The sequence below is a fragment of the Schistocerca nitens genome, chromosome 2, assembly GCF_023898315.1.
Source record: "Schistocerca nitens isolate TAMUIC-IGC-003100 chromosome 2, iqSchNite1.1, whole genome shotgun sequence".
NCBI lineage: Eukaryota > Metazoa > Arthropoda > Insecta > Orthoptera > Acrididae > Schistocerca > Schistocerca nitens.
The window spans coordinates 948,854,016-948,881,413 of record NC_064615.1 but is presented as its reverse complement, the minus strand read 5'-3'; the positions used below and the strand labels follow the sequence as shown (position 1 = coordinate 948,881,413).

Below are 27,398 nucleotides of genomic sequence, written 5' to 3'. Positions count from 1 at the left end.
GTGCACTTTAACTTCTTTCGACTTGTGTTTATAAATGTGCTGTAGAATAAGAAGTATATACGTATGTAGATAAACATGTTCCCTCATATTGCACTTCAAACCCATGTATCCACTGATGGAAACAGACCAGAATTTACCACAGTTCGGAAAAAAAACTGATGTAGACTGTCGTAGTCTCCAGGATTCCAAATGCATCGTGCATTGAAATAAAGCCACGACTCGTAACTGAAGGATTTTGTTCTCTATTTTACGAAAATAATACAGTCACGGAAGAAAAACTGACAGCAATGGATAAAATTAAGATCGTTTGAGTCCATTGGGTGACTATCATGCGCTTTTCCCACAGTGCTGGAGCCTAGCTTCCGTTTCGCTGGCACGGACTCCTTGTTCAAATAGAACAATCTTGCATAACACACAGCAACGCTGAAGAATTGCTTTTAGTATAAGTTGCTTCTTTTTGTGGTTTTTATTGTGCTGAATCCCAATATCATAACAAAAGGCATTATAACCCACAATCCTTTTTTTACAGTTAATACTTAATATTTAAAAAAAATGGCTTTTTGCTGGTGTTAGTGATAAATATTTGATATACCATTTCAATATTACGAATCCGAAATTTCAGTATCAGTGTGTGCACTGGGTACTTACTCTAGGTCATAACTACTATTTACAGCTGTGTTGTTTACAAGAACCTCTCTTTGCTGGATGTAACTGCATGTGTTTAATACAACTACTAGTGGCGACTGTAAAATCCGTCGCTACAGATTTTGATATATTTGTGGTATGTTAGTGACTGATGTACGTCAGAGGAATATTATACGTTTTATAAACAATGTATACTTCTCATACATCATAAATTAACTTTTTGATCAGGATAAAAAGTTAAGTACGAACCAAACTTTGTACTGAAAACTACTGTGGGTCAGAAAAAGGCTTATATCATTCAAGGATGTCGATGCGAACAAGGGACTTACGGCAGTCACAAAGAGGATAGCAGTTGTGTGCCCGCATCTCGTGGTCGTGCGGTAGCGTTCTCACTTCCCACGCCCGGGTTCCCGGGTTCGATTCCCGGCGAGGTCAGGGATTTTCTCTGCCTCGTGATGGCTGGGTGTTGTGTGTGATGTCCTTAGGTTAGTGAGGTTTAAGTAGTTCTAAGTTCTAGGGGAGTGATGACCATAGATGTTAAGTGCCATAGTGCTCAGAGCCATTTGAACCATTTTTGAGCAGTTGTGTTATTTACATGGACCTCCACCAGAAGGACACACATCTATTTAACTAACGGCTAAAACGGTCAGCCGGTCACTCAGTTACAGTTGCATGTCGCTATACAACACCTTCCAGAGCCGAAAAACATTGATTTTTAGTATTTCATGCTATTACTGGTCGAATGCAAAAATTTAAAACGCTGTCACTATCTACTCATTAATAAGTACAACGTTAGTTAAAGGTTTCATACAGTTACACAAGTCTTACAGTAAGGAATTGTGTATACTTCATGAGGTAGCGTAACTCACGGAGCGCAAATTACCCAGACTATACTCATCCAGTATTTGAGAATGAAAGCACTTAGCGACTTCGAAAAAACCTTACAAGTAAATAAAATCTTGTCGAAACTGTATGTCGCTGAAATCACCCAGAAAATAATGAAAGGAAAAAAGTTCACCATTACTAACTTTTCGCTGTTCATGCAGTAATACTTCAGCATCTGGCATTATGATTTTACTATTGTAATTCCTTTCTACTAATATATTATGCGGACAATATTGACATATATCACTGAATCCACCTGCAAGCAGAGAGTCTATAACACTTCCTTGGAGAATCCTAGATATAATTTAGTTTTCTCTAGATGACTTAGTTGCTACGAACTTGGACCTTCCTGACAGGAGAACACGAATCCAGTCGCACATCTGAAGCGTCACTCCATAGGCAAGCAATTTGATTAAAAGCTGCTTCTAAGGAACAATGTCAAGAGTCTCCTGGAAATCTAGACATGTGAAATTAAGCTAAGATCTCCTGTCGATATCAATCAATACATAGTACGAACAATAATAAACCTGTTGTCTTTCACAAGAACCACATTTTCTGAATCCGTACTAGTTATGTGTCAGCAGGTCGTCTTCTTCAAGGTGTTTCTAATGTTGGAACGAATCATAAGAGCCACAGTCTCAATATAAATGGCTGTCAACGATATGGGTCTATAATTAAGCGGATTCTTCTATCTCATTTCTTGAGTCTTGGAGTGACCTGTGCCACTTTCGAGTCGTTAGGAACGGATCTTTCATCAAACGAGCGTTTGTGTGTGTCAGCTCAAAGTGAAACTATTTCATCAGCTACCTCTGAAAGGAACATGAGGGTTATATAGTCTTGACAAAAAATGTTCATATGTGTGTGAAATCTTATGGGATTTAACTGCTAAGGTCATCAGTCCCTACTTAACCTAAATTTTCCTAAGGACAAACACACACACCCATGCCCAAGGGAGGATTCGAACCTCCGCCGGGACCAACCGCACAGTCCATGACTGTAGCGCCCTTGACCGCTCGGCTAATCACGCGCGGCTATAGTCTTGACTTCCTTTATTAAGTGACTAATGTTATTAAAAATAAGTAATTAACATTACATTGCTATACGTGAAAATGCCATTCTCGCATATATCTAGCACTAGTTTAAGGGAAGAAGGGTTTGTCGCCCCTCCGAAGCCGAGATAATTAGAGACAGAGCACAAGCTCGGACTGGTGAGAGATGTGAAGGAAAAGCCATGCCCTTTACAAAGAAAACATCCCGGCTTTTAACTCAACCGGCTGGGTTAAGCAGTGGGTGGCAGGAGAGGATTGGAAGCGCCGTCCTCGCGAATTTGAGTTCAGTGTCTTAACACTGCATCCCCTCGAGATATTATGTTCGATTTCATTAAACTGTAGCTTGTTTATGTAATAAACATAAGGAACAACTGACAGCGCCCGCTGATTGGCCAGTCTCACGTGTTCTCGTTGCAGTATGAGAATGAGAGAGTTGGTTATGCAGTACATTTGGAATTGTGCTATTAATGTCTTATGAGTTACGTGTTGCCGCACCCCTGCCCTATGTTCTCATTAGGGGCTTGCATACGATAACGTATCTTTTAAGTAAGGTTTGTGTGGCTGGTAATAGTGTTACAATATTACCGAAGGGCGGCGGTTCAAATGCTGTCCTGCAAAAATGATGGCTCAGTCTAGACGTTACACAAATTTTCATCATTTGAAGTAAAGATCAAATTCTGTGCTTACATCAGTGGGCATCGTATAGTATGTTGTCCATTATCTTTACAGAATAACGTTTCTCTCCTCTAGTGTGTTTGCCATTAACAACAGACTTTGTGCAACCAACAAAAAAGCTCCTATAGTGTGCTCCTACTCAGTACACTGATGAAAAAAAAAAGACCAGTATTTAAGGTTGAGGAGATACTCTACCTTCGGGTCACCTAAAAGATTACTTCGGCATGCTAAGAGACGGAGATGTCGTCAGGCGAAATGCTTACTGTCTTAGGCTACCTCGTATTGTACGACGTTTCAGCACCTTCAGCCGTGCACAAATCATTCGGCGATGTTAATAGAGGACTCTGTTATAATTTCAAACAAGCACTGGACTTTCCACTGCCACTGTATAAATAGTGGCTCACAAATACATCGATTCGTGGAAACCTACCTTTGCTAGGGTCAACTGCAGGGTGAAAGGTCATCATCAGTCATCTCTGAATAAAACAGGGTTCGACAAGCTGTAGGATATCAGACGAATCTAACATTGGTGTCTTAAAACGGCATCAACAACAAAAACATGAGAACATTTTTGAGAAGATGGTAGTAGGAGGGCAAAGCCGACAAGAGCACAGCTTTGATGTCAAACTGATATGCAAATTAATTAAATGATCAATTAATTACCCCCACCCCTCCCAGATGACGTCATGGGTTTTCTGCAGATGGCACGTGGGTCCCCGCACCCTACCCTCCCCCTCCCGTACCCCCCCTCCCTCCCACCACTACCACCTCAACCCATCTGCCCTATTGGCAGGAATTTCGATTCTGGCGGGAATATCGAATTTTGACAGTAATTTCGAATATTGGTGGGAATTACGAATTCTGGCGTGAAATTAAAAGAATGGTGGGATTTTTAAAATGACAGGAATTTCTTTAGTAATCAAAACTTCCGGGCTAAGAGGCCGTGGTCCAATAGCAGAAATACTTCTCCCTGACGTTTCGTTGCCAGCTGTGCTGACGTCCCATCCTACCACCCACCATGGAAATGGTGTGAAATTCAAAATGGCAGGTGACCTTTCAGGGTCTTGAAACCCAATCCTTCTGGGCAGAAAGCCCAAGTGCACATCCCTACGTGGGGCAACGCTCAGTCTCTATCCGGCTGCAGGAGAGAGAGGTTAGGTTAGCGTCCTTATTTATTTTGGATGGGAAGCTGAAGTAAAAATCGAGCCTAATTACGTAATTAATCGTAAAGATCAGTCCTAATTAGACAACTATATGCATAGCGCTACATAAGGGGTGACTAAAATCGCAATACAACTCAGAAACTAGTGTTAGATTGCTGGGAAAAAAATTTCACAGTACCACTAGAAACGAGTAGCAGATGTGATCTAATAGTAACTCTACGTAGGATGGTCGCTTTACGTACAAGTTGAAATAAATCTCTCTGCTCCATTTGTGAACTGGTGGGAAAAAGGCAAGAGTGGAAGGTACTGTCTTTATTTGGAGATAAATGTCCTCAAGTGACGAGATGTTGGTGTTGGACAGAGAGGAGTTTAATAAGCGTATTACCTGTAAGCATACAGCTGAGGACTGTATCTATAGCTTTCTACACATGGAATGGAAGGAGGTTATAGGGATGAGCATGGGAGAATACTTTTCAGTAAATAAGGGTGATGCAGTGGGATGGGCTGAATGTGCATTTCACAACCCATAGAGACTATTGCTTGTGCTGGAGCTGTCCGTGCTTCTGAATTAATTGCCTGTGTATCCATTGTGCAGAAGATGATATCTTGGGCCCACACCCATCCCTCTTTACCAGCTGCATGTGTACCTCGCTGTTTAACTTTTACGTTCACTACAGACGCCTGCATTGCTGGACAATCACCCTGCAGCCCAGGTGCTAGAAATTCAAATAAATGCTACTTTCTTTATATCTTGATAACTTAGTCGTATTCCACTGTCCCTGACAGCTCAGCTTCCTCCAGCTGCTGTGTAACTTGTACATTGATTCATACTAATAAGGGATAGTGCAGCAAACCATCACTGAAGTGTAGGAAGGCCACTACCCACTACCGCAACTGATGGAAAACGCTTCACTGTTCTAATTACACATTGAAATTGTCGTGAAAAGAGCAGCACTCACAAACAAAGGGTCATAATGCAACACTGTTTCTGGGGATTGGGAAAAATCATTGTAATAACACAACTACTGCAAAAACCGACCCAAAGAGGTCAAACCAGGAGAGAGAGGCGCCAGCAGCACGTGTGTTCACCTCGATGCGCAGCCGTAGACCAACCAGCCTAGGCCAGTCTTACCTCCACCCCACCACCTCTCATCCCTCCCTTTTCTCACCGTCGGTAGGGATAGAGGAATGATCTACACTACTGGCCATTAAAATTGCTACACCATGAAGATGACGTGCTACAGACGCGAAATTTAACCGACAGGAAGAAGATGCTGTGATATGCAAATGATTAGCTTTTCAGAGCATTCACACAAGGTTGGCACCTGTGGCGACACCTTCAACGAGCTGAAATGAGGAAAGTTTCCAACCGATTTCTCATACACAAACAGCCGTTGACCGGGGTTGCCTGGAGAAACGTTGTTGTGATGTAAGAGGGAGAAATGCGTACCATCACGTTTCCGACTCTGATAAAGGTCGGATTGTAGCCTATCGCGATTGCGGTTTATCGTATCGCGAAATTGCTGCTCGCTTTGGTCGAGATCCAATGACTGTTAGCAGAATATGGAATCGGTGGGTTAAGGTGGGTAATACGGAACGCCGTGCTGGATCCCAACGGTCTCGTATCACTAGCAGTCGAGATGACAGCCATCTTATTCGCATGGCTGTAACGGATCGTGCAGCCACGTCTCGATCCCTGAGTCAACAGAGCGGGACGTTTGCAAGACAACAACCATCTGCACGAACAGTTCGACGAAGTTTGCAGCAGCATGGACTATCAGCTCGGCGACCATGGCTGCGGTTACCCTTGACGCTGCATCACAGACAGGAGCGCCTGCGATGGTGTACTCAACGAATCCAGGTTCTGTTTACAGCATCATGGTGGTTGCATCCGTGTTTGGCGACATCGCTGTGAACGCACATTGGAAGCGTGTATTCGTCATCGCCATACTGGCGTATCACCCAGCCTGATGGCATGGGGTGCCATTGGTTTCACGTCTCGGTCACCCCTTGTTCACATTGACGGCGCTTTGAACAGTGGACGTTACATTTCAGATGTGTTACGACCCGTGGCTCTACCCTTCATTCGATCCCTGCGAAACCCTACATTTCAGCAGGAGAATGCACTACCGCATGTTGCAGGTCCTGTACGGGCCTTTCTGGATACGGAAAATGTTCGAGTGCTACCCTGGCCAGCACATTCTCTAGATCTCTCACCAATTGAAAACGTCTCGTCAATGGTGGCCGTGAAACTGGCTCGTCACAATACGCCACTCACTACTCTTGATGAACTATGGTATCGTGTCGAAGCTGCATGGGCAGCTGTACCTGTACACGCCATCCAAGCTCTGTTTGACTCAATGCCCAGTCGTATCAAGGCCGTTATTACGGTCAGAGGTGGTTGTTCTGGGTACTGATTTCTCAGGATCTATGCACCCAAATTACGTGAAAATGTAATCACATGTCAGTTCTAGTATAATATATTCGCCCAATGAATAACCGTTTATCATCTGCATTTCTTCTTGGTGTAGCAATTTTAATGTCCAGTAGTGTAACTTGTCACATTTTACAAAAAAAGATCCATCTTTTGGCAGTGTTCTATTGTCTCCAGCCTGTGGAAATCAGTCACAGGCGGGCAAGAGACTCAAGAACAGGATGCTTCCGCAAGCCATCAAATGTATTTCTCGAAAAGACAAGACTGCCCTGCCCACTCCTTCCCCCCCCCCCCCCCCCCACAGGAACAACAAAGAAATCTGAGGAATTCTCCTGAAAGCTTTTTCTAACATCCGCTGGTTGGGAAAAGGCAGCTGCCACCGTTTCTGCTGCCCGTAGCCCCTGTTGTGTCTAGGAGCAGAGTCTTCGGGCAGCTGTAGCCAGAGTGTCTATGTCTCCAGCTGAGCAGGTGGTCCGGATCGTCAGCGGGCCAAAAAACAACGCGATGTAAATGATTGCTATCCTCACCATAAGTAGTTTGTATAAAAGTGCAGCTGCTATGAGAGATTGCTTCTGCTGGCACCTACCATTCTGTGAGAAACATTTCATTGTAACAGTTGTATGTAATGTTAACATTAACGCACCTCTTATAATCAAGCATCTATTAAGAAAACCATAATTGTGCTGACTATGCAAAACAGTGTTGTTTACACAAAAATAGGCACAGACTGTTTGCTTTTAGTTTTGTGACCAAAACCAGTACAGTTTGAGAGCGTTACTCAGGTTCAAATTATAAACTGTTGTGCACGAGGGCATTTCATTCTTTTCAGACGAGTTATTTATCAACATAGAACGGCATCTATACGTCATTCTTTTACATTTGACTGCAGGATACAGTTCGCATCCCTCTCTCTCTACATCCCCTTATTCTGTGACATCCAATGATACGAAAAATAACACAAAAAAGCTGCAGCACTGTTACTGATTACAGATGAGCAAACTACGGAGGTCAGAGCTCTCTAGTGATACATTTGACAGATATTTTAACTCATCTCACATCTCCTGTGCATGTCTATCCTGTTTAAAATCGAAGAAGCTTCTACTATTTCTCTTAGAAAATTATCGATCACTGTAAAATGTCCTCGTTATTTGGAAACTTACATCAGAGTAAAGAAAAAGTGAGAATTTAAACTCCAAAGACAAAATAAAAACACTGTTTAACAAAACATTTATGGTAAGCGATTTCTTTCAGTTTGATGGAAAAAATTACATAGTTTGAAAGCGTTCCTGGCATTCCAATCACTGTTAGTAAATAAATTGTCATTCACAGGTGTATTACAAACATTTAAGACACATGAAATAACATCACAGATTACAGTCTCTCATGTTGTGTGTTCACATGTCGGAAAAAAAACATTTTACGTTCGGCAAAAAATTAAAAAATGCTGTAATTCAAGTGGATGTTGTTGTTTTGTACACTGTAGCAGGTCCCGTTTTACCAGTGTGATGCTATATTGTGCTGGCAATTATGAAACATAAAAACAAATAGAGACCATGCCTTGTAACAGAACCTCCCAGCATCACCTAATGCAGAGCCCTATAAGATTCCTCTAATACATCGAAAACAAATACCGTCTGCATACTGACATCTGACATTTTTGCTCCATCTCTCGCTACTACCGACTTATGTGTAAAGTTTCTGTCACCCATACTTGAAGGAGAAGACCACACCCAGCGGACCATCATTCGCAATAGCAGCAGATTTTTGTGTTCTAACTTCGTAAGCAATTTAGACACCACAAAACAACCTGTTTCACCCAATTTACACACATGTCGGCAAAGACACTACCATACCTACATTCCACAACAAGCTATAACACATGTGATGACTACTTCATAATTATAGGTTATGAAGTATGAAATAATACAGGGCTTGCAGTAATACATATTTTTAAAAACGCAATCGTTACGACAATAGTAACGACAGTCATGATTCCATGAGAATAGATTGTGGAGTCCTGCCCACTCATCACTTATAGTGTGCCTAAAGGATACTACTTTCTCGGATAGCTATACAACAACTCAAGCAAATCACATTAATGGCTTTTATTAGAAAAAGTAGATTCACAATACTTAACTTTGAATTTACAACGGTGTCGCAAGCGATGGGCGACATGCAAGCAGTCAATGTCTTTCGCTATAGACAATGTCCATACGAGCAATGGATATGGATCACTAATAACTGCTATCGTAGCGCTCTTTACTAGGCCGGGTCAAAACCTGTGCCGTCTAGTACTGTCCGGCCGAGGCTGGCTGGAGCCGCACTTATATTCTCTTCTTGTAGAGGCCGCTCCTGTCGAGGCGCGGTCCTAGTCAGCGAGCTATTGGCTGACGTGCTCCCACAGCCTTCTCTGCTCTTTTGTTCTTCTTCGTGCTCATGCTTTTCGTTACGCCGGAACATAGCTAGTCGTTTTCTATTAGTTTTATGAACAAAATCGGTATAGTTTGAGAGTATTCCACGGGTTCAAATTACGAACTGTCATGCACGAGTGTACTACATTCTTTTCAGATACATGAAATACAAATACAGATCAGCATCTCTACAGCTGTTTATTACATTCGAGGGCATGTCCCTTCATTATTTTGTAACATCCAGAATAGGTAAAAAACAAAAAGCTACGAACCTTCTGCACCAGACTTTAATCTGCATTACCACTCCTTCTACTAGAATATTTTATAGTACTTTTACTGCATATCCCCTCCCATATATCGAAAAACAAATACCATCACCATGCTTACATCATCCATAAGTGCTCCATAACTCGCTTTCAGGGACCTATGTGTCTGTGTAAAGGTTTGTCACCTGTGCAGGAAAGAAGACCATATCCATCAGGCTGCCACTCGCAGTAGATGATTCTTGCGTTACAGCGACAGGTGGCAGATATCCAGGTGTTCCGTCCTGAAGAGGACAAGACCACTACATCGTCATATTAGGCATGTACGTGATCACTGTTCCGATGTTGACCGTCCCCAGTCGGAACTGTTCACAACACATGCGGGGTATTAGAAATTAAAAGAGGTGTTGTTTCTTATTGCACAAAAAAAAAAAAAAAAAAAAAAGAAAAAGAAAAAGAAAAAAAAGTTGTGATAATTAATTGAAACCCTCAGCCGCCGACAGGTGTTGTTGATATACCTCTCTGGGGACACCTAAAAATGTGTGCCCCGACCGTGGCTCGAACCCAGGATCTCCTGCTTACGTGGTAGACGCTCTATCCATCTTTTTCTTTTCTTTTTGTTGTTGTTGATCGTTGTGTTTGGTCATTGCGGACGTCCCATGACATCCGTGAATGTTCATTGTTGATTCTCTCACTCAGATTTTTACTACAGAGGCCAACCAGCTCTCTAACCGAACACGCTGAGCTACCGTGCCGGCGTTTGAGCCACCGAGGGCACAGCTTAATACGGCGACTGCTGGGACTTATCCCTTGCACGCTTCCCGTGAGACCCACATTCCCAACTGTCCACAATCTACATGCGTAATGATCCTAATAGATTTTTGCCCATCCACTCATTACTCGCGCCCACTAAGGTGACGATTCCCGTAAGAGTTCGGACAACCTGTGCGCATTCGCACAAACGAAGGTCAATGGCCGGGTAGCCATTAACTATATATGAAGATAGTAACTGCTCTCGAAAGAACAGATACCACTGACGACCGTGCAGGTACATTACGTATGTAGATTGTAAACAGTTGGGAATATGGGTTTCACGGGGAGCGTGCAAGGGATAAGTCTCTGCAGTCGTGCTATTGATATGTGTCCTTGGTGGCGCAGATGGAAAAGTAAATAGTGGCGGGCTTTTCAGCATATGGAAATAGGACGAGTCTGCAGGATCGAGGAACGTCTCCAATAGCAGATATCCAGTGTTCCGCAAAGGCTCTCTCCATCTCAGGCAAGTGATGTCAGTCAATCGTTATGTGGTAATCAACACCATTTCAGTGGACGGATGAGATGGGAAGACACCGTCGATACGTGATGTACCGTAATAAGTACTGCAGTTTATGGCACGATCAATTTTGGCACTTTTACCAGTTTTTCCGTAATTTCAACGCCAGCCAATGACACAGCAGAATGCTTCCCAATTTCTGTATCATCGCTAAACCACCCCTCCATTACTTTGCCAGTACCATGTACTAGACTGCGAATGTAGATAGATGACTGTGCAGTATATCGATTTGGTCATATACACGGACGTATATCATACAGCGTCCTATACCGATGCAGGTAGGTTGTCTACATTTTTCTAGCACATCGACCACAGTGCGGAATTTACGATTACGACTGACCATCTTTCCCAATGTGCATGAGAGTCACTGAGTATTCTTGTATTCATAGGATAAAGAAGTCGAACATTGAAAGATCTCCCCGCACTGTCCTTGACCAACCCTCCCAGCAGCGCAATCGGCGATTTGATGTGCAGCTGACTAGAAGTAAGAGCATACCATACACACTACATTCCACGACTCACGAAAGCGAGCTGAATCCATAACTGCTGTTCATAGATGACTATTCTGCACCAGTCTTACTCACGGTACCCATCCAAGTCCACAAGCCTCTGCAGATGCGTGCATGTCGAGGAGGTTAATACCCGTTATCAGTATACAGTAGGCATGAGAATGTTGTGATGATGTAATGGACGGTTAAGAAGAAACGTGTGCAGAATGAGATTTTCACTCTGCAGCGGAGTGTGCGCTGATATGAAACAAACTGGCAGATTAAAACTGTGTGCCGGACCGAGACTCGAACTCGAGACCTTTGCCTTTCGCGGGAAAGTGCTCTACCAACTGAGCTACCCAAGCACGACTCACGCCCCGTCCTCACAGCTTTACTTCTGCCAGTACCTCGTCTCCTACCTTCCAAACTTTACAGAAGCTCTCCTGCGAACCTTGCAGAACTAGCACTCCTGAAAGAAAGGATATTGCAGAGACATGGCTTAGCCACAGCCTGGGGGATGTTTCCAGAATGAGATTTTCACGCTGCAGCGGAGTGTGCGCTGATATGAAACTTCCTGGCAGATTAAAACTGTGTGCCGGACCGAGACTCGAACTCGGGACCTTTGCCTTTCGCGAGCAAGTGCTCTACCAATTGAGCTACCCAAGCACGACTCACGCCCCGTCCTCACAGCTTTACTTCTGCCAGTACCTCGTCTCCTACCTTCCAAACTTTACAGAAGCTCTCCTGAGAACCTTGCAGAACTAGCACTCCTGAAAGAAAGGATATTGCAGAGACATGGCTTAGCCACAGCCTGGAGGATGTTTCCAGAATGAGATTTTCACTCTGCAGCGCAGTGTGCGCTGATATGAAACTTCCTGGCAGATTAAAACTCTGTGCCGGACCGAGACTCGAACTCGGGACCTTTGCCTTTCGCGGGCAAGTGCTCTACCAACTGGCAGAAGTAAAGCTGTGAGGACGAGGCGTGAGCCGTGCTTGGGTAGCTCAGTTGGCAGAGCACTTCTCCGCGAAATGCAAAGGTCCCGAGTTCGAGTCTCGATCCGGCACACAGTTTTAATCTGCCAGGAAGTTTCAACAAACGTGTGGTTTATACGTGATGAAGCTCCAGATGGAAGGAGTTTGAAACATTTTACGTAAATCGACTGTGCTATCAATTCTGAAGTACTAGTCCAGTGTCTGGATCCGTACCACGAAGGTACTGCCAAGAGAGTAATGATTGTAAAGTATTCTGGTGTCCTAGGAAGTGAGTGAGCTGTTCCTCACTACGAAGGTATTCGCCGCTCACACTGCTTGTAAACCAACTAGAATGAAGTCGTCAGACTGCTGTTCTGTCTCTTTTTAAGTCGGAAACCTCATTCACATTTCCCATGAGAGTCGAGCTTATTAGTAGTAGCTGACGGATGTGGCCATTCCTCACTAGGAAACAGAGCGAGGAAAAACTACATAAATACTTTTAAACAATGGAAAATCCAGGATGGAATGTAACAACACCAGAGAAGTAAAGTCGCCACTCGCCATATAGCAGAGATGCTGACTCGCGATAGGCACAATAAAAAGATTCACACAATTAAAGCTTTCGGCCATTAAGGCCTTTGTCAGCAGTACACACACATACACACACACTCACATAATGTGATATCAGCTCTCTGACGCTGCAGATGTGTGTGCAAGTTGCGTTTATATGAGTGTGTGTGTGTGTACGTGTGTGTATGTGTGTCTACTGCTGACAAAGGCCTTAATGGCCGAAAGCTTTAATTGTGTGAATCTTTTTATTGTGCCTATCGCGACTCAGCATCTCTGCTATATGGTGAGAGGCAACTTTCCTTCTGTGGTGTTGTTACATAAATACTTTGATACATTGACTTACCACCCACGCCCTGTTGCACAAAGATGCACATGAAGAAGCAGGGACTTCTTACGCTGAAGTAAACACCATGATCGGTAGCCTAAAGAGATGTAACAGTCTTACTGCCGTTTACATTCACATCACCACGGCCCTGGTAGCCTTTCTCTTGCACACAGAAGTCATAGTCTGATGTTAGGTAGTTTAGCTCATGTGTAGGATAATATAGCAGTTTCGTCGTAACGCCACATCTCTGGAGTACTACTCCTCACAGTAATGTGGCATCAGTCCACTCTCATCCACAACACGCTAGGGAATGGCTTAAATCCGTCAGATGCACTGATTCATTTGCTTAATACTTATGAAAAAAACATTTCTTGTGAGAACCAACCCTAATTCGGTAATATCTCTTCTTGACTGAATGTGTGAAAACACTTTCCTGGTCTGGAACACATATGTTTCGCTTGCTGTAATATAGGCCTTTTGTGTAATACTTACATGACATTTGTTGAAGTATGTGTTATAAAAACAAACGTAGTTCATAGTTGAGGGGGATTAAAACTGAGTGCAGACAGAGCAAAATTCTTAAGTTTTTCTTGGTCTTGAGAGTTTTTGTATCCCAAACCCTCCTCAATTCCCCGCATTTCATGGTACCTTTTCTCTAATTTTATGTATTCCCACTCAATTTACGTAATTTTGCTAGGTTTTCGCGATTTTACATATTTCGTCTAATTTACCTCAATTTTACATACTTCCCATCAATTTGTCCTAATTATACCATGTTTTCCTGGGTTTTTATCGATTTTATGTAATTATTCATATTTTTCGGTAGTTTTCCATATGTCTATAGTCATATTGCTCACTTATCCATGCGTTGTTTGATTTTATGTGAGGATATTTATGTGTCTTATACATCAGCCTACTGAAAAATCCTAAGAATTCCCCTATTCCCGATGATCTAAATGCATGCATTTTGGATAGCACGATCTTGAAAATTATAATAACGCTCACTTCGTACCTCGATGAGGCTCAAAAAGTGGTGCAGATAATGGATACATTGGAATCTCGAAGTCTGGAAACAATTCTTGTACTGTTACGTCAGAGAGCTTGTCAGCAGACCCAAGTAGTGATGCACTTGATGGAAACTTAAAGTCTAGAAACAGTTCTACATGTTCACTTGATTTCCACTCTAATGTGCAGGGATTTGCAACAGGAATATGACATGTGTACAGAGTTGATTTCTGTTACTGCTCTGATATTTGTCCTGTAAAGATATGCCCATATTGCTTACCAGATGAGCTTCGCTGCTTCTAGAATGAGATTTTCACTTTGCAGCAGAGTGTGCGCTGATATGTAACATCCTGGCAGATTAAAACTGTGCCTGACCGAGACCCAAACTCGGGACCTTTGCCTTTCGCGGGCAAGTGCTCTACCATCTTAGCAACCCAAGCACGACTCACGACCCGTCCTCACAGCTTCAAATCTGCCAGTACCTCGTCTCCTACCTTCCAAACTTCACAGAAGCTCTTCTGCGAATCTTGCACAACTAGCACTCCTGGAAGAAAGGATATTGCGGAGACATGGCTTAGCGACAGCCTGGGGGATGTTTCCAGAATGAGATTTTCACTCTGCAGCGGAGTGTGCGCTGATATGAAACTTCATGGCAGATTAAAACTGTGTGCCGGACCGAGACTTGAACTCGGCACCTTTGTCTTTCGCGGGCAGGTGCTCCACCATCTGAGCTACCCAAGCACGACTCACGACCCGTTCTCACAGGGTAGAGCACTTGTACGCGAAAGGCAAAGGCCCCGAGTTCAACTCTCGGGCCGGCACACAGTTTTAATCTGCCAGGAAGCATCGCTGCTTTTATTTACACCTTCCAGCTCTGATCATTCCAACAACCCTGTGAGGACATCTGAAAACTGTAGATTTTGGATATTTTACCCTAGTAATACGTTATTCGTTAGTTGAAACTGTGTTGACCGCATTTAGCGTCCTGTACCGTATGAGTTTCCCTTATCCCTATCTATAGAGGGCATCTCCCCAGCAGTACAGTTTATAGACGAACAGTTATCAAGTTATGCATTCGAGCGGCAACCGTACGCCGCTTTGCAGCTCTACATACACTCCTGGAAATGGAAAACAGAACACATTGACACCGGTGTGTCAGACCCACCATACTTGCTCCGGACACTGCGAGAGGGCTGTACAAGCAATGATCACACGCACGGCACAGCGGACACACCAGGACCCGCGGTGTTGGCCGTCGAATGGCGCTAGCTGCGCAGCATTTGTGCACCGCCGCCGTCAGTGTCAGCCAGTTTGCCGTGGTATACGGAGCTCCATCGCAGACTTTAACACTGGTAGCATGCCGCGACAGCGTGGACGTGAACCGTATGTGCAGTTGACGGACTTTGAGCGAGGGCGTATAGTGGGCATGCGGGAGGCCGGGTGGACGTACCGCCGAATTGCTCAACACGTGGGGCGTGAGGTCTCCACAGTACATCGATGTTGTCGCCAGTGGTCGGCGGAAGGTGCACGTGCCCGTCGACCTGGGACCGGACCGCAGCGACGCACGGATGCACGCCAAGACCGTAGGATCCTACGCAGTGCCGTAGGGGACCGCACCGCCACTTCCCAGCAAATTAGGGACACTGTTGCTCCTGGGGTATCGGCGAGGACCATTCGCAACCGTCTCCATGAAGCTGGGCTACGGTCCCGCACACCGTTAGGCCGTCTTCCGCTCACGCCCCAACATCGTGCAGCCCGCCTCCAGTGGTGTCGCGACAGGCGTGAATGGAGGGACGAATGGAGACGTGTCGTCTTCAGCGATGAGAGTCGCTTCTGCCTTGGTGCCAATGATGGTCGTATGCGTGTTTGGCGCCGTGCAGGTGAGCGCCACAATCAGGACTGCATACGACCGAGGCACACAGGGCCAACACCCGGCATCATGGTGTGGGGAGCGATCTCCTACACTGGCCGTACACCACTGGTGATCGTCGAGGGGACACTGAATAGTGCACGGTACATCCAAACCGTCATCGAACCCATCGTTCTACCATTCCTAGACCGGCAAGGGAACTTGCTGTTCCAACAGGACAATGCACGTCCGCATGTATCCCGTGCCACCCAACGTGCTCTAGAAGGTGTAAGTCAACTACCCTGGCCAGCAAGATCTCCGGATCTGTCCCCCATTGAGCATGTTTGGGACTGGATGAAGCGTCGTCTCACGCGGTCTGCACGTCCAGCACGAACGCTGGTCCAACTGAGGCGCCAGGTGGAAATGGCATGGCAAGCCGTTCCACAGGACTACATCCAGCATCTCTACGATCGTCTCCGTGGGAGAATAGCAGCCTGCATTGCTGCGAAAGGTGGATATACACTGTACTAGTGCCGAAATTGTGCATGCTCTGTTGCCTGTGACTATGTGCCTGTGGTTCTGTCAGTGTGATCATGTGATGTATCTGACCCCAGGAATGTGTCAATAAAGTTTCCCCTTCCTGGGACAATGAATTCACGGTGTTCTTATTTCAATTTCCAGGAGTGTATATACACTTAGAGGCTCAACATGAATATTACCAATCGCAAAGTTTGATTTTAACTAAGTGTACGTTATTTTCGACAGTGCTACAGTCCTGCAAATAGAGATAAACTCTATGCAGAACAGTTCTGTAGAGGATGTGAGCACATTAAAATTCCTCCTGCGAAAGAGCATAAAATCTTAGATGCAAATTCTATTACCAATATTTCGTAATAACATTGTCTAGATTCTCCGTACTGACAAGAAACCAAGGCTACCTGCTGCGCCGATCACATCTCCTTTTATTCTCTGAAAGATCCACGATGATGGTACATGATAGTTGCAGTTCCGCTATTTTGTGTGCTAGATCTCTGTTGGATCAAGGGAGACAGTTCTCCGTGAATATTATTCTTGTGTAAAAGATAGAACAGCACGTCAATTGGACAATGTAGTATGGCACTATACTCGAATGCATCCAATCACTTACAGTCATTTACTCTACAGATGCAATGCATTTGCTCTATTTTCTGAGGGAAACCCATGACGCCATCTGGGGGTGTGGGGTAATTAATTGAGCATTTAATAAATTTCTATATCAATTCGATATCAAAACTGTGCTCGTAATAGCATTGCCACCCTACTGGTGGTGCCCCAGGGCTTGTAAATATTTGAAGAACGTTATGACTTATCGCCAAGAGCTACTGATAAAATTTCTTTATTGAAAAATCAGTCTCGGTTCACGGACTTTCATCACGTTCCTTTATATCAATCGCAAAAATCATATGAAGAGCATTACAGACTTAAACTGTCGCTATCCTGCTAACAGAAGTACAACTTAACGAAAACAAGTCACTCAATAAAATGTCACATACTCACATAAAAACATTAATAACATGATAGATACTAGACAATATAAAATTGATCACGTCACATAACAAACTCTATGAATTATTCACTGGAAACAAAAGTACAACACGCAGAATAATGTAATCTACCATGAAAACCATATCATGAAAAGCAGATACATCGCATTTGTACAGAGTTACCTGTTGTCACATAGTACTTAGTAATACAAATTATACCGTCAATCATAAAATGTGACAAACTGCACACTTATTCAAGCTATATCGACATTCAGCGTGAATCTACGAGCGGAGGCATTCCGCGTTAACATATGAGGCACGACATACACTGTCATGATATACTAGTCACCAGAAATGTAAAGGAATTATCGATGTGTACCAGACCTCTAGATCATCTTTGGTTCAGATGGTAAACCGCGATTAGATATGCAGTCGTCAGTACGTAGAATGCTTCCGCTCGTCTCGTTAATTTTGGCTTTTTATACTGCATGAATGAGTGCGTTATATGGCACATTTTATGACTGACGATGTAATTTACTTTATTTGAATATTTTCAGCATGGTACAGCAGAGTCAGCAACTGTAAAATGTAATTATATTAAATTTTAGCCTCCAGTTGCATAAGCAAAGAAACTTTACCTAGATTTCGGCTATAATAATGTAGCCTTCTTCAGATACAAAGAGCATTTACCCACAAAAATTGGAGATGGCACCCGTGGCTCGACATTTGCAGAACGTCTAATCCAAATGGCCCATGCCCCTAACCCACTTATAAATACAGAGCTCTTAAACCAAGAAGCTAAAGGATGCAGGCTAGATACACTCGAAGAAATGCAAATTTGTCAAACACCTTCTTTACGATAAAGACTACATGCTTAATGACCAATTGTAGTTGAAAAATGTGAACTTCTTCGAAGGATTTCAACCCTTGCTTCGTCTGCCATGATGATGCGAGACTTTCTATGTCGCCCGATGCCATTGCCCTGTTATCTTTATGTTTACATATGCATTTCACGTAATCGTTGTTATTTTCTATAAGTTTAATGCTGTTTCAGAATTTGGTACACGTCAAATGATGCATCTCTAATTGTGAGCTTAATAAAGATTGCACACAACATGACTTCTTATAACTGCCTTTATGATGACTTGTGGCGTGGTACAGCCCTATATACTACTTATTAACCCGTTAAATCTAATACTGTATAGTGCTTATTACACATGCCAATACCTGGCTACTACATACAGCCTTTTTGTTCTTATTAGTGGCTTCGGGTATTTCTCGATTATACATTGCATATTTAATACACTAACCTATGTTTAGTGGTGTTTCACAGTTTGTTACACATCAAATGGTGTATGTATATTCAAGAGCTTCATACAGTTTGCATATAACTCCACTGGCTATACTGTCTTCATAATGTTTTGTGGCGTTGCACGCACCTATTATACGATAAATCCATTACTTTATATGTCTTCTACATACGTCACTAACTGATTATGACATACAGCTTACTGGTTTTCCTGTATATTAATTGCTGATTACATAGTGTATATCTAATCGCTAACCTGTATGAGACAATTGACCTTATTATCATTCACTGGCGTTAATTCTTAGCAAAGTTCCGCACATTTCAGGCACTTTTAACCTTAACTTATGGCCTTTTCTTATTAAAAGGTTCCCTTACGCTATATAGTGTTATTTGCCTCTCGTAGAACTGTAACTTCAGTTATTATGGATTATTTGCCAGTAACATTTTTAGCTGCTGTAACAAATAATGTTATCTATCAATGTTTATTTTTACTTATGTTCAGTACACTTGTTACACGTCTTTTACCTTTTAAGGAACGGTAATTTCAGTAACTTAGGGTTCTAATGCCATTAATAGTCCGAACTATTGTAATAAACTATTTTCCATAATAATCTCAGTTAACATTTACTGGTTTTAAGTTTGTATTACCCCGCACGCGCATGCGCGCGACCACCAGCTAAGCTCGCTGCATCGCTGCCCACCGCGCCCAGTTACGACTCAGCGCCCGCGGCCCACTTGTCTGGGCCGTTGGTGTGACCTAACGGCAAAACATCACTAGAAGTGACGCAGTATTACGACTATGTGCCGTAGTACTAACATTTTAAGTTTGACAAAGCCAATATCTGGCAAGTTTTAATTTAATCTTATATCGTGACATTTCTGAAGAAGGCTACATTATTAAAGCCGAAACCTAGGTAAAGTTTCTTTGCTTATGCAACTGGAGGCTGTAATTTAATGTAATTTACATTATTGTTGTGACAATAGGTAACTTTGTATAAATGCAATCTATTTGTGTTTCTCATGGTATGGCTTGTCATAGTCGGTTACGTTATTCTATGTGTTGTACTTTTATTTCCAGGCCGGCGGAAGTGGCCGTGCGGTTCTAGGCACTTCAGTCTGGAACCACGTGACCGCTACGGTCGCAGGTTCGAATCCTGCCTCGGGCATGGATGTGTGTGATGTCCTTAGGTTAGTTAGGTTTAACTAGTTCTAAGTTCTAGGGGACTAATGATCTCAGAAGTTGAGTCCCATAGTGCTCAAAGCCATTTGAACCATTTTTTTTTTATTTCCAGTGACGAATACAAGTATTCCATAACACGACGACATTGATTTTACATCGCCTAGAATCATGTTGTAAATGTTTTTATGTGCGTGTGTGGCATGTTACTATGTGAGTTTTTTTGTTAACATCTACATCAGTTAGCAAGATAGCGACAGTTTGATCTTGTGATTCTCTTGACATATTCTTTCGGTTGATATGCAGGAACCTGATGAGGGTTCGTGAACTGAAAGTGGTTGTTCAATAAAGACATTTCATCATCAGCTCTTGGCAGTGAATCATGACGTTCTTCTAAAATGAGAACAGCCTTCAAACTACACATAGGTGCACACATCGAAACCATATGTACAGTACATGGCAGAATATTAAAGAATTACTCGTCGCTTTGAGCAGCGAGATGTAGTGTGCCACTCACGTACGCTATTATCGCTGCATCATGGGTTGCAGAGACAGTCACTACAGACCAGTCACTACCATAAAAACACTGCATCTGGACGATCGATGTATGGGGAAAGATCGCCTCTAGTGATGAGTGGCAACTGTAAGCGCGTCTATATCTACATCAATGAAGCGCGGGAAGAATGACTTCTTAAGTATGTCCGTGAATGCTGTAATTAGTACAAATTTGCTTTCACACTCCTTTCTGTGGTACTAGTTCGAAGGCTGCAGGCCAGCTCTAGGTTATTCACTTAACATTGGTTCTTGAATTTTTGTAAGTAGGCGTCCGTGTGAAAATTTGTGTCCATCTTCAAGGGTCTGCAATTTCAGGGTTGTCAACATCCCGGTGACTTTTCCCATAACACACAAACCTGTAACCATTCGTGTCGCCCCCATTTATATCCGTTCAATATTCCACGTCAATCCTATTTCGTATAGAGTGCCACACACTTGAGCAACATTATAAGGTTGCATTTTGCCAGTTTCCTGCCAACGAATCGATGTCTCCTACCTACGACTGAGCCTGTGTGATCATTTATATTACATGTTCCAATAAATTGTTGTATTCCAGTGTTTGTATCAGCTCATTGATACTGTAATCATACAATATAACGTTTTTGCGTTTTGTGAGTTGTACGACTTTTACATTTCTGTATATTTAAAAAAAAGTTGCCAGTCTTTGCATCACTTTGAAATCTTACAAAGATACGTTTTTCAGACAGTGATGATAATGAGGTCCCAAACTCCGAGGAGCGTAGGGGACGGTGCGGGAGACCCGCACCGCCGACTAGGCAATGTCCCAGCCGAGGTGTTTTACTATTGCCTTCCTCCGACGTAATAGGGATGAATGACGTTGATGAAGACAACACAAAACCCAGTCATCTCGACGGAGGGAAAAATCCCTGACCCCGCCCGGAATCGAACCCGGGACCACGTCCGCGGGAAGCGAGAACGCTGCGGGATTTCAGACAGTACTTCGTTATAAATAACGTTATCATCCGCGAGAAGTCCGAGGTCACTCACTATTAATATTTTCTGCTACATCGTTAGTGTACATAATCAACAGCAAGGACTCCAACACACTTCCACACGACTCACTGTCCGTCCAGGATAAATGCTACGTTCTGTCTACTAATAAATCTTCAATCTAGTCAAAAATTCTGTTTAATACCCGTAGTAATCATATTTCTGTTAATAAACATGGTTCTAAGTCAAATGGTTTCCGGAAGTTAAGAAATACTCCGTCTCCCAGGTTTTAGTGATCTATAACTTCTAGGAAGTAATGTGAATGAAGTGTAAGTTCGGTTTTGCAGGATCTATGTTTTCGAAATCATGACGGCTGGCATGGAGAAAGTGATTCTGTCCGAGATACCTCATTATGTTTCCGCTAAGAATATGTTCTAGGATTCCAGAACAGATTGGCGTCCGTGTGATTGGACAGTAGCTTTGTGGATCGCTGCTGACACCCTTTTTTATAGAGGGATGTGGCCTGACCTCTTTTCCGATTACTGTTATTGTTCAAAGGATCTTCAGTAGTCCGCAGCTCTTGGTCGTGCGGAATCGTTCTCGCTTCCCATGCCCGGGTTCCCGGGTTCGATTCCCGGCGGGGTCAGGGATTTTCTCTGCCTCGTGATGACTGGGTGTTGTGTGCTCTCCTTAGGTTAGTTAGGTACAAGTAGTTATAAGTTCTAGGGGACTGATGACCTTAGATGTTAACTCCCATACTGCTCAGAGCCATTTGAACCATTTTTTTTAATCTTCAGTATGTGATGCAGTACAACGCTGTAACGAAACCTTATGAGGAGGCTGACCCGTCAATACAGTTACCTCACACTAGTAACTTATGATGAAGTGACATAGATCGAACAGGAGTCATGGTTTAAAAATATACGGGTATATACGCGTTTAAAAAAAATGGCTTATAGCACTATGGGACTTAACATCGGAGGTCATCAGTACCCTAGACTTGAACTACTTAAACCTAACTAACCTAAGGACATCACACACATACATGCCCGAGGCAGGAGTCGAACCTGCGACGGTAGCAGCAGCGCGGTTCCAGACTGAAGCGCCTAGAACCACTCGGCTACAACGGCCAGCTGCTCATTACAGCGGATCGTGCCGGATCATGGCTAGCATTCCTTCGAACACATTCGCCAACTCAGTCAACGACTGATCGCTTCAACATCTCTGCGCCGCCGGCCATAAACCGTTAAAATCACAGACACCGGAGGCTGGACCCTTGTCTTCCGTAGTCGGACGTCCGTCTTCACGTCGCGCTCGTTGCCAACAGACAGTCGTCCGTCTCCCACCAACACCACCCGTCTCACCCGTTGCCCGCGCCCCTTTGTCCACAGCCGGCATGCGCTAACCTCTCACGATGCTCGTCGATCGTCGAGAAGGATCGACAGACAGTCATCAGTATCAAGTGTAGAGGGTAGCTGTCGTGTCGATAAATCACACAACAGTTCACATTTGCACTGCAGTAAAGTCACTTGAGCTCCAAAAGAAATGCACACAATTTTTTTAAATCCAACTTTTATTCTACATATTTTAAAGTTTTACAGTGTGTAGATACATCCTTTAGGAACAATATTTTCATTTCTCCACATAATTTTCATCCCTCTCAACTGCCTTACGCCATCTTGGAACCAGCGCCTGTATACCCGCACGGTAAAATTCTGGACCAATCTCTTGGAGCCACTGTTTGGCAGCGTGCGCAAGGAAGTCATCATCATCAAAACTTGTTCCAAGAAGAGAGTCTTTCAGGTTCCCAAAGAGATAATACTCACATGTAGCCAGGTCAGGACTGTAAGGCGGGTGTTTCAGTGTTGTCCATTCGAGTTTTGTGATCGCTTCCATGGGTTTTTTATTGGCCTTTATTGTCGTGCAACAGCAAAACATCCTGCTTTTGCCGATGCGGTCGAACACGACTCTGTCTAGCTTTAAGTTTCTTCATTGTCGTCACATATGCATCAGAATTTATGGTGGTTCCACTTGGCATGATGTTCACAACCAAGAGTCCTTCGGAATCGAAAAACACCGTAGCAGAAGGTGTGGTTCTGATTTTTTTTTTTTTTTGCTTGGGTGAATTTGCATGACGCCACCCCATTTATTGCCTCCTCGTCTCTGATGAAAAATGATGGAGCCATGGTTCATCACCTGTCACAATTCTTCCAAGAAATTCATCTCCACCATTCTCGTGCTGTTCCAAAAGTTCGCTGCATACCGTTTTCTTGTTTCTTTGTGAGCCACTGCCAGCATTCTGGGAACCCACCTGGCGAAAACTTTTTTTAACGCCAACACTTAAATAGTATTTTGCAAACACTTCCTTCCCCTATCCCAACGTAGCGTGACAGTTCGTTCACTGTTATGCGTCTGTCATCAGTCACCAATTCGTTAACTGTCTACACATCTGGAATGTGTGCAGTACGAGGCCCGCCGCTGCAAGGACACTCCTCAATATTGCCCTGCCCGCTTTCATCACGTAACCTGCTTGCCCATAGACTAACTGTACTGCGATCGACAGCAGCATCTCCATACTCCTTTTTCAACCTCTTGTGGATGTTTCCCACTGTCTAGTTTTCACAGCACAGGAATTCTATGACAGCACGTTGCTTCTGACGAACGTCAAGTGTAGCAGCCATCTTGAAGACATGCTGTGATGGCGCCACTCACGGGAACAGGTTGAACTAAGTTTGAAAACAAGCAGGTTCAAATGGTTCAAATGGCTCTGAGCACTATGGGACTTAACATCTGTGGTCATCAGTCCCCGAGAACTTAGAACTACTTAAACCTAACTAACCTAAGGACATCTCACACAGCCATGCCCGAGGCAGGATTCAAACCTGCGACCGTAGCAGTCGCGCGGTTCCGGACTGAGCGCCTAGAACCGCGAGACCACCGCGGCCGGCCAAACAAGCAGGAAGGAAGTATCTACACACTGTAAAACTTTCACACATGCAGAATCAAAACTGTATTTTTACAAAAATAGTATGCATTTCTTCTGGAGTGACCCTCGTACATCAATTATCTATTGCGCGTGCCCCATGTTTGTCGTTTTAAATATTACAAATATTATCATAGCTGTTACAAATGCACAGGCACAAAATTTTATGCCCATATCTATCGGGTGCAGAATCTGTATCAGGCTGTGTTGTGTTGTGGTCTTCAGTCCTGAGACTGGTTTGATGCAGCTCCCATGCTACTCTATCCTGTGCAAGCCTCTTCATCTCCCACTACGTACTGCAGCTTACATCCTTCTGAATATGCTTAGTGTACTCATCTCTTGGTCTCCCTCTACGATTTTTACCCTCCACGCTGCCCTCCAGTACTAAATTGGTGATCCCTTGGTGCCTCAGAACATGCCCTTCCAATCGATCCCTTCTTATAGCCAAGTTGTGCCACAATCTCCTCTTCTCCCCAATTGTATTCAATACCTCCTCATTAGTTATGTGATCTACCCATCTAATCTTCAGCATTATTCTGTAGCACCACATTTCGAAAGCTTCTATTCTCTTCTTGTCCAAACTATTTACCGTCCATGTTTCACTTCCATACATGGCTACACTCCATACAAATACTTTCAGAAATGACTTCCTGTCACCTAAATCTACATTCGATGTTAACAAATTTCTCTTCTTCAGAAACGCTTTCCTTACCATTGCCAGTCTACTTTTTATATCCTCTCTACTTCGACCATCATCAGTTATTTTTCTCCCCAAATAGCAAAACTCCTTTACTACTTTAAGTGTCTCATTTCCTAATCTAATTCCCTCAGCACCACCGCATTCATTAGACTACATTCCATTATCCTTGTTTTTCTTTTGTTGATGTTCATCTTATACCCTCCTTTCAAGACACTGTCCATTCCGTTCAACTGCTCTTCCAAGTCCTTTGCTGTTTCTGACAGAATTACAATGTCATCGGCAAACCTCAAAGATTTTATTTCTTCTCCGTGGATTTTAATACCTACTTCGAACTTTTCTTTTGTTTCCTCTACTGCTTGCTCAATATACAGATGGAATAACATCGGGGAGAGGCTACAACCCTATCTCACTCCCTTCCCAACCACTGCTTCCCTTTAATACCCCTCGACTTGTATGACTGCCATCTGGTTTCTGTACAAATTGTGAATAGCCTTTCGCTCCCTGTATTTTACCTCTGCACCTTCAGAATTTGAAAGAGAGTATTCCAGCAACATTGTCAAAAGCTTTCTCTAAGTCTACAAATGCTAGAAACTTAGGTTTGCCTCTAAGTATTGCCTCACGTGTTCCAACATTTCTACGGAATCCAAACTGATCTTCCCCGACGTCTGCTTGTACCAGTTTTTCCATTCGTCTGTAAAGAATTCGCGTTAGTATTTTGCAGCTGTGACTTATTAAACTGATAGTTCGGTAATTTTCACATCTGTCAACACTTGCTTTTTTGGGATTGGAATTATTATATTCTACTTGAAGTTTGAGGGAATTTAACCTGTCTCATACATCTTGCTCACCAGATGGTAGAGTTTTGTCAGGACTGGCTCTCCCAAGGCTGTCAGTAGTTCTAATGGAATGCTGTCTACTCCTGGTGCCTTGTTTCGACTTCATCTACATCTTCTTCTATTTCCATGATATTGTCCTCAAGAACATCGCCCCTGTATAGACCCTCTATATACTCCTTCCACCTTTCTGCTTTCCCTTCTTTGCTTAAAACTGGTTTTCCATCTGAGCTCTTGATATTCATGCAAGTGGATCTCTATTCTCCAAAGGTCGCTTTAATTTTCCTGTAGGCAGTATCTATCTTACCCCTCGTGAGATAAGCCTCCACATCCTTACATTTGTCCTCTAGCCATCCCTGCTTAGCCATTTTGCACTTCCTGTCGATCTCATTTTTGAGACGTTTGTATTCCTTTTTGCCTGCTTCACTTACTGCATTTTTGTATTTTCTCCTTTCATCAATTAAATTCTGTATCTCTTCTGTTACCCAAGGATTTCTACAAGCCCTCGTCTTTTTACCTACTATATCCTCTGCTGCCTTCACTATTTCATTCCTCAAAGCTACCCATTCTTCTTCTACTGTATTTCTTGTCCCCATTCCTGTCAATTATTCCCTTATGCTCTCCCTGAAACTCTGTACAACCTCTGGTTCTTTCAGTTTATCCGGGTCCCACCTTCTTAAATTCCCACCTTTTTGCAGTTTCTTCAGTTTTAATCTACAATTCATAACCAACAGATTGTGGTCAGAGTCCACATCTGCCCCTGGAAATGTCTTACAATTTAAAACCTGGTTCCTAAATATCTTTCTTACCATTATGTAATCTATCTGAAACCTTTTAGTATCTCCATGGTTCTTCCATGTATACAACTTTCTTTCATGATTATTGAACCAAGTGTTAGCTATGATAAAGTTATTCAAAAAATGGTCACCCATGACTATTAAATTTTCGCCCCCCTCACTACCTGAATAATTTCTTTTATCTCATCATACATTTCATCAATTTCTTCATCATCTGCAGAGCTAGTTGGCATATAAACTTGTACTATTGCAGTAGGCGTGGGCTTTGTGTCTATCTTGACCACTATAATACGTTCACTATGCTGTTTGTAGTAGCTTACCGGCACTCCTATTTTTTTTATTCATTATTAAACCTACTCCTGCATTGCCCCTATTTGATTTTGTATTTATAACCCTGTATTCACCTGACCAAAAGTCTTGTTCCTCCTGCCACCGAACTTCGCTAATTCCCACTATATCTAACTTTAACCTATCCATTTCCCTTTTTAAATTTTCTCACCTACCTC

The 27,398-nt window shown here is 43.2% G+C and overlaps 1 protein-coding gene across 1 annotated transcript in view; it reads right to left on the bottom strand.

Annotated features, from left to right (window-relative positions):
* The window catches only part of LOC126235466 (protein Wnt-10b-like), a 676,160-nt gene that overhangs the window by 252,843 nt on the left and 395,919 nt on the right, over positions 1-27,398 (bottom strand). The gene's annotated exons all lie outside the window — the stretch shown is intronic.